The sequence below is a fragment of the Montipora capricornis genome, chromosome 12, assembly GCF_036669925.1.
Source record: "Montipora capricornis isolate CH-2021 chromosome 12, ASM3666992v2, whole genome shotgun sequence".
Classification (NCBI taxonomy): domain Eukaryota; kingdom Metazoa; phylum Cnidaria; class Anthozoa; order Scleractinia; family Acroporidae; genus Montipora; species Montipora capricornis.
In genome coordinates this window covers 10,017,155-10,024,654 of record NC_090894.1, presented here as the reverse complement: position 1 = coordinate 10,024,654, position 7,500 = coordinate 10,017,155, and the positions used below count along the sequence as shown (strand labels likewise).

Sequence of the window (7,500 nt, the reverse complement as noted above, 5' to 3'; positions counted from 1 at the left end):
CAGGATTCGGAGTGGACACATTTAGGGTGCGTTCGATTGACCGTATTCGGGAATAGGAATACTTGGAATAAAAGTTAGAAATCCTTCGCTTTTACGGAGATTCACATTAAAATTGTCAAGCACCTACTAAAATGATATTTTAAACATATATTTATTATCATTGTTGCTTCAAAACGCCAGTTATACCGTTTTAAATCATCACTCCACGTATTCTTTTTCCGGAATAGGGTCAATCGAGCGCACCCTTAGCGTCCTTTAGCCAAGGCCACATATTGCCACCATCATTTGAATGCTAGCGAAACTTCAGACGCGATTTTTCACGAGTTGGTTGTAACAAACGATCCATTCATTATAAGTGACTAACCGCCGCCTCTAGTATCAAGCTAGCCAAGAAAAAACGGAACTTTTAGTCCATGAGGTTCGGGTCTTTTATAATGTGAAGATCACCGTCTCGTTTGAGCCGGTCATGACTGTGACATCGATAAATTGTTATTCACACTGAGTGGAATGTCTGATAAGCAAATATCCTAACATGCTGTAAATGCCTACCTGCTCAGTACATAATTGACGTAATTTGAGAAAGCTGACATGATTCTTAGAAGTCATACAATGCTTTACCGCAGAAATACCACGCATTTACTCTGGTGACTTGCTCGGAAATATTGGCGCAGATGATTGATTCATCGATTAAGACCATTGATCACAAAGGATGCATCACAAAAATCACTACGTGATCTACAGTGGATCATCCCCATAGAGTAAAACTGTTGATAAATTCAAGCTATGAATACTAACCTGCAGTTTCTCTGGATACCTTATAATGATCCATGAAAACCGGCAGAAAAACTCCGAAGCTATACAGAAATCCAAGCGATGCAATCCAAGTCATTGTGGCACTAGCACAGACCAGCCATGACCACAAACTGTCACGTTTGCGAGGAGGACCATCGGAACAAAGCAACTGAGAAATGGCCATCAGTGGATCTGTGATGATGCCTACGATAATTCAAACTTGGACATGTGCTACAGGCGAGAGTTCTTCGCTCACGGGTAATATCTTTGAAGGCTGCGTGTCAACGACGCTATCTTCGCTTCACTTCACTTTAATTTACAATCAATTTAATTCTTATGCTAATGATTTTAGGGCCTGAAAAATTTAGAGAAGTTATGTGAAGTGTCCTCGCGGCTACAGGAAATAAGGAATCGATCCGAGGTTTCATTGGACGAAAGAACAATAGACAGGTCTTGTTTGCGGGCTCGCGGTGTCACGAATAAAGTGAAGACGGCCATTTGCGGTGCTTTTGTTGTGCGTTGTTGTTCTTATTTTTTGGTGAAAAACAGGTTATGAAACTGATATTTTTTCCGTCTAGTACAAGTTAAGTCTATCGAAGGTGGAAAAAGGTGTGGAGGAAGAAATGAAGGTCAGATGGAGTGATTCCTGTAAATAGTCATGTTTCGATTCCAAGCTAAATGCAGAAATCGATCCGAGGTTTCATTGGACGAGGTAACAAAGGGAATATTTACAACACGTCAGCCTCAAAGCTGATCGAAGCGTGTCTATTTCAGTCTCTCAACTTATGACTTTGGGCAAATCTCGAATTGAAATAAAGTGTGTTGTACAGTGTTTTGATTGAACTAAACATTACTTTGAACTTGTAAAATGATTCAAAATCATGTATCCCGAAAGCCCTCCCATTGTACGTGTTAAAATTTGAAGTATTTGCGCCCGTCGTCACACAATCCTCTGGACCCTAGGGTCAAGCTTCGACACTCAGCTCCAGGAAAAGTGCGCCAAATTTGTTCATTCATGATATTCAGCTCGGGGAGAGTCTCCTGTTTCTTATTCAATTAACGTGTGATCCTTCTATATTTTGTTCCCACTGTTCACCTAAGATAACGACGATGAGGGGGTAAAAAGTCACCTGTAATGTACGCACATAGTTTATCGGTTTCGCGTCTTTATTAATTTATGCGGGCTTAGCAACCAGGCAGTAAGAGATTCGAACCAAGAGAACGCCATTTTAGTTTTACGCGATAATTTTAACATTTAGCGTGATATTAAAAGTCACGAGTCAGGATTTTTCATCACCGTCTCCAGCAAATGATTTTTTTTTGGTGTGGATTTTTGTTTACTAGGTAGATGTGTCTCACTATGGTAATTTTTTGGAGTTGTCTTTTGTATTCTTCAGTAAAAAAGAAACTTATTCTTTCCTCAGAAGCCCCTCTCAAGGAAGTAGATCCATTGCTCCTCGACATAACGGACAAACTTCAAGAAGGCAGGTCCAACTGAATAATAGGGACGTCTATCTGCCTCTTGGTAACGGAAACACTGCAGAAAGCAAAAGAGATCATTTCTCAGCTCCACAATGACAAATATATCGATGACATGACAAAAAAACAAACATTATGCCGTTGACCGAAAGCATAATGTTATTTTATCGCGAGGCATTTCCGTTGTCTTATCAGTTTGCAGGATGTGCTCTAATCTGGCGACTATGGAAGTCTCCTGTCCAATGAAAAATGGGCGCGTGTCAAAGTTACGTACAAAAGGTCGGTTATCTCGTACACGCGGCCCCAACTTCTCTGCCTTTTAGCGTTCAGTCGAATTGTTCTTTTTCCCTCCACCTCCCCAGTCTCCGACCCGCAGACTGACAATATATTACTTACGTAGTTTTTTTACTGGGGGCGAAATTTTTAACCCCACCTTTCCTGAAGAGATTTTAATCTTTGTTTGTAACCTTAGTTTCAATTAAACTCGTCACATTTGTGGCCATTTATCCCAAACGATTTGTTTCTATTGTCGTCTACCAATCTCTTCAGCAAACTAGTGCGGCGCCTTGCGGAGCTCTCGATGTCTTAACATTTGCAAATGACTCATGATAAAAGATCGTTTTCACAAACCCCAACCGATTTATTCATGGCACAAGCAGACACATATCATCCAACGATAAAATTCACAGCTGAGATCTCAGACACCGAAATCACTTTCTTTGACATAGTGGCTTACAAAGCCGGAGTGAGATTCCAAACATCGAGCCTCTACATCAAAACCCACTATAAACAGACCGAGACCTTCCAATACACCCACGATACCTCTTCTCTTGTCACCCCCCCCCCCCCCCTCCTTCCCCCGCCCCCCCAGATGTAAAAGGAGGTTTCATAAAGGGTGAAGCTATCAGACTGTTACATACAAACTCCTCGGAAACACAGTTCCAGGAGGCCATCTCAAATTTTAAAACACGACTCGAAGCTCGCTGCTATCCTAAAACTCTAATAGATGGCAAATTAATATTGTCTGAAATAAAATTTTGAACACAGATGAACAAGATGTATTATGGGATTTGAGAAAATGGTGAATGAATGGAGGATAAATTCATAATGAATACATAGAGGATATTACATGGCCGCGCGGGGATACGCATTTTATCTTCGAGTGCTGAAAGTATCTCTCATGAGTGAGCGAAGCGAACGAGTGAGCGATACTTTCAGCACGAGAAGGTAAAATTCGTATCCCGAAGCGGCCATGTAATGTTTGTTCTGTTTATTCTATAGATATTGATGAAATGTCCAGATTTAAAACAACTGGTTTTATTCATTTTCGAAATGATGAAAAGTGGTCACCAACCGCTAAAACACGTATGTTGTGTAACATGATAATGTAAAATTTTGCAATAAAAATGTTAATGTAGTAGAGAAGAATTATATTGAAGCACAAAGGTATCTTACCGTGAATGAAGACAAAGCTCGCGTTTTTATTGGCTAATCGTGTTCGTTACCATGACGACACCAATATTCTCACTTGTGAAAGATAAAAATGATATGCTCACTGCGCGCGGTGAAGATATGATTTTTTTGGTAAAAGGAGAAATCCTGGTATTTCATCAGTATCTTTCTAATAAACTGACATTCTACATTTCGCGCTAATTTATAACGCATGCTGGTGATAAAAAGTTTCTAAAGCACTGGTCGTAAATATAAGATCGTTAATCATTCCACTGTGAACCAAGAAAATACAGAAAATATTCCTTTGGATGTCTCTATTTAGCACACTAATAAAAATAGATGACTTCACTGATATCTTTGCCTTCGTTCAGCCGGCTTTTAGACATTTGGCTTTATTACTCTAAGGGAGCTGCGTAATTCTACCTACACACTGAGTAAATTCGCCCAGTAATTTTAGTAGAATGAAATGAATAGTAGAAAAAGGCCAGTACCGTGTTGATTAAAAAAGAAATTCTAAAATTCTAAAATTTGATAATATCTTGAAACTTTAGATAGCTATTTTATATTCGACAATTTTTAAACAATACAGAAAGTATTCCAGATGTGTGTTTTCTGACTTTATAACCTTAGCAACCGTATATAGAAAGAACTAGAGATGTCACACAAGGTAGCTTGCAATTACACAGACCAAATATCGGAAAAGACTATGGTAATTTTATGTTGAGGTATAAAGCACTTACAGCTCCTTAATGACCCTTACATTTAAGAAACATGTAAGTGATTTCTCCGAAGCAAACAGATGCAGGCAGATTATTTGAGAAAATTACTATTATTAATAGAATAATTTTATAATTAAGAGTACTCTTGAACTGGTATACCGTAAATGCTCTAATAAATGCCCCGTCTCTTATAAACACCTCTTATGCATTTAAAGACCCTGGTGTGGTGTAAAGTTTTAAATAGACGCCTCTTTCTAATAAACGCTCCGTTTATAATATAATTTCTCCCCCACCCCCAAAGAAAAAAAAGTTCTAACTGTAAAGCAAAATCACGCAATTTATTTAACACTTTGGTTGCTTAGACAACAGACGATATCAATCAAAATGAAATTCATAATTCAATAATAATCACAATCGAGCAATGGCAATGATATTGGAATCAACCAGGTCATCAGTGAGTCGGATGTCGATTAAGCCAATTATGAAAACTCTGTTGACGACGAGGACATTGATATCGAACTATGAACTTACTGTTGTCGCCGCGTTGATTTAGAACTATAAATTTTTATTTCGATTTTCTAGTTGTTACAGGGAACTTGAAATAAACGCCCCTCTCTAATTAATACACGCCTCATATCTATTGAACGCCTTGCAACACAAATATTTAATAAACGCCCCGGGCGTTTATTAGATCATTTACGGTAATTATTAATTTGTAATATTCTTCTTTTGTGCTTGTACAAATGCATGTTATATTGTGTAGCTGCAAAGTGTAACTGTGTAGTGCACCAAATGTAAATACATGTCAGGCATAACGTATGTTTAAAGGTGTGCGCTGTCTTAACATGTGTTATCTATAATGTGTACATTATACATTCTATTCATCCTTCTAACTTAATTTGTATCTAGGACTCTGTATGTTTATCATGACAGTGGCCAACTCGAAAGCTATTCTCGGTTTTCACATGACGTCACGGCCGCCATGTTGGAGCCCCTAAACAAAGAAACTGCAGCCATGTTGAAGCCCCGACCAAATCCTCCGGGCATTCAACTCTTTTATTATGCAAACGTTTTCTTTTGTTTTCGTTGAAAAACATGGCTGTTGATCACGTGAGTGGAAACCAGCAATGGCTCCTTTAGCCGCCATTCACTTATTCTCCATAGTCGTTTTTTTATTGAGTATAATTTAACTGTATTTGCCACCAATTCAATACATCTCAATTAAAGATTAATATGGTGTAAACAGTGTGAAATGAAAATGTTGTTATTGCTGATAAATTGGTAGAAAACTGCCGAATTATCAACAAATTTTGAGTGGAGTGATAACGCAGTAGTCGCGGGAGAGGTCTCACTCCAATTAAGGCCAGGGAAAATGGTTTCCACATTTGCTTCAACATCTGTTCCATTTTGCTGAAGGATATTGACTTCTGGGGTTTGGAAACCGTCGGTTTCAACACATAATCAACATTTCATTCAACAAAACTTCACGAAAGGACTGGTATTCAGTCCCAGGCTAAAGCCGCGTTTGTTTCTATGGATACGGAATGGATACGTCATTATGAGTCAGATTGGTGCGCAAGCGCATACCAAATTGTATATTAAAAGAGGAGAGCAAATGGCTTCAACTTCATTTAACATTCGCAAAAACAAAAGAAATGTTGAATGGTTATCGAAAGTAGTACTATGTATGGGTTATTGACCAAGCGTGAGCTCAAGATGACTGGATATTGGCCAAGTTCTTTTTTTGCGTGTTTATGGACCGAGACGAAGTCGAGGTCCATAAACACGCAAAAAAAAACGAGGCCAATTTCCAGTCATCTTGACCGAACAATCTTGGTCAATAAAGGATTTATTATATGACTTAAAACACCAAAAAATGATCTTTGATCTTGCGGGACCAAGCGAGAAATCCCGAGCGGGCAGTATCGCTCCATCTTGCCCGCTCGGGTAGCCAATCAGAGTGCGCGATTTGGTTCATCTTGCCCGCTCACGGAGCTAGTCATATAATAAATGGGAATATAGACCGGTTTGAAATGGAGCGTTCTGATTGGTGGAGAGCAAACATTAATGAGATGCATCGTCTTCTGATTGGTTGAAATTTTTGTCTATATTCCCATATAGTACTACTATCGAAGCAAAGTTTAAACGCTTTTAAACCCATTCAACATCGATTCTACTTCGCTTCAACATGTTTCAACATGTTTTGAAAAGGGGGGCAAAGGGTTTCAGCATCGCTGTTCAACAAAATCGAACTGATTTTGAAGCTGTCCGTCCGGGCCTTTACATGAAAGAGTTTTCGGAAAAGTCACAATATTTCACTCTAAAAGCATGCGCAAATCGATGTCAGAGAGACGTTCACTTAACATTTTTTCGATTTTTTCACTGGCTCTAAATATCTGATAACGGTAACTAAAGTTAAATAAAATTGAAAACAATGCTACGCGAGTTTTGATTAAAGATTAGACAAGTGTGCAGTGTATGTTATTCTTACAACCAAACAAGTCATCGGTATTCACTTTCCCAAACGTTTTTAGAAAGAGGTGGTCTTCTTGCTGTAAAATGACCTATGAATTGGTGTTACGCGACTCGCAAGCAACTGCATCATTCAGGCGGTTCTTGATCAGAAGCCTCTCTTCTTCTTCGTTGACGGAGGAACTGAGGTCAGGTCTTTTGTAACATAACAGGATGAACGGAATAAAGGCTCCGGAAAGTGTGATGCTGCCTGCCACACGGAAAGGCACCACATACGAACCCAGCTTGTCTGCTAACAGACCTGAGTGGGAAAAATAATCATGTTACGCTATTTTGGGCATGTTAGGGTATGTAGGAGTAGCCCATGGAAAAATAAAAGATGTTTGCATTAACTATTTTCGCTTTCATAATTAATTAGCCCCTGAAGGCGAGAAAGGCAAGAGCTTTCATGCAAATAGACTATCTGATGTCTGCGCTAAACTGGAAGGGATCTGGACTATTTGGCTTGAATATACTATAATAACAGCTTTTTACTTACGCATTTATTTATTTTATTTAGAGAGGGAAACGCAATAACCTATCACAG

The 7,500-nt window shown here is 38.9% G+C and overlaps 1 pseudogene; it reads right to left on the bottom strand.

Annotated features, from left to right (window-relative positions):
- Positions 1-7,500, bottom strand: part of LOC138025430 (uncharacterized) — a 29,438-nt pseudogene that overhangs the window by 8,969 nt on the left and 12,969 nt on the right.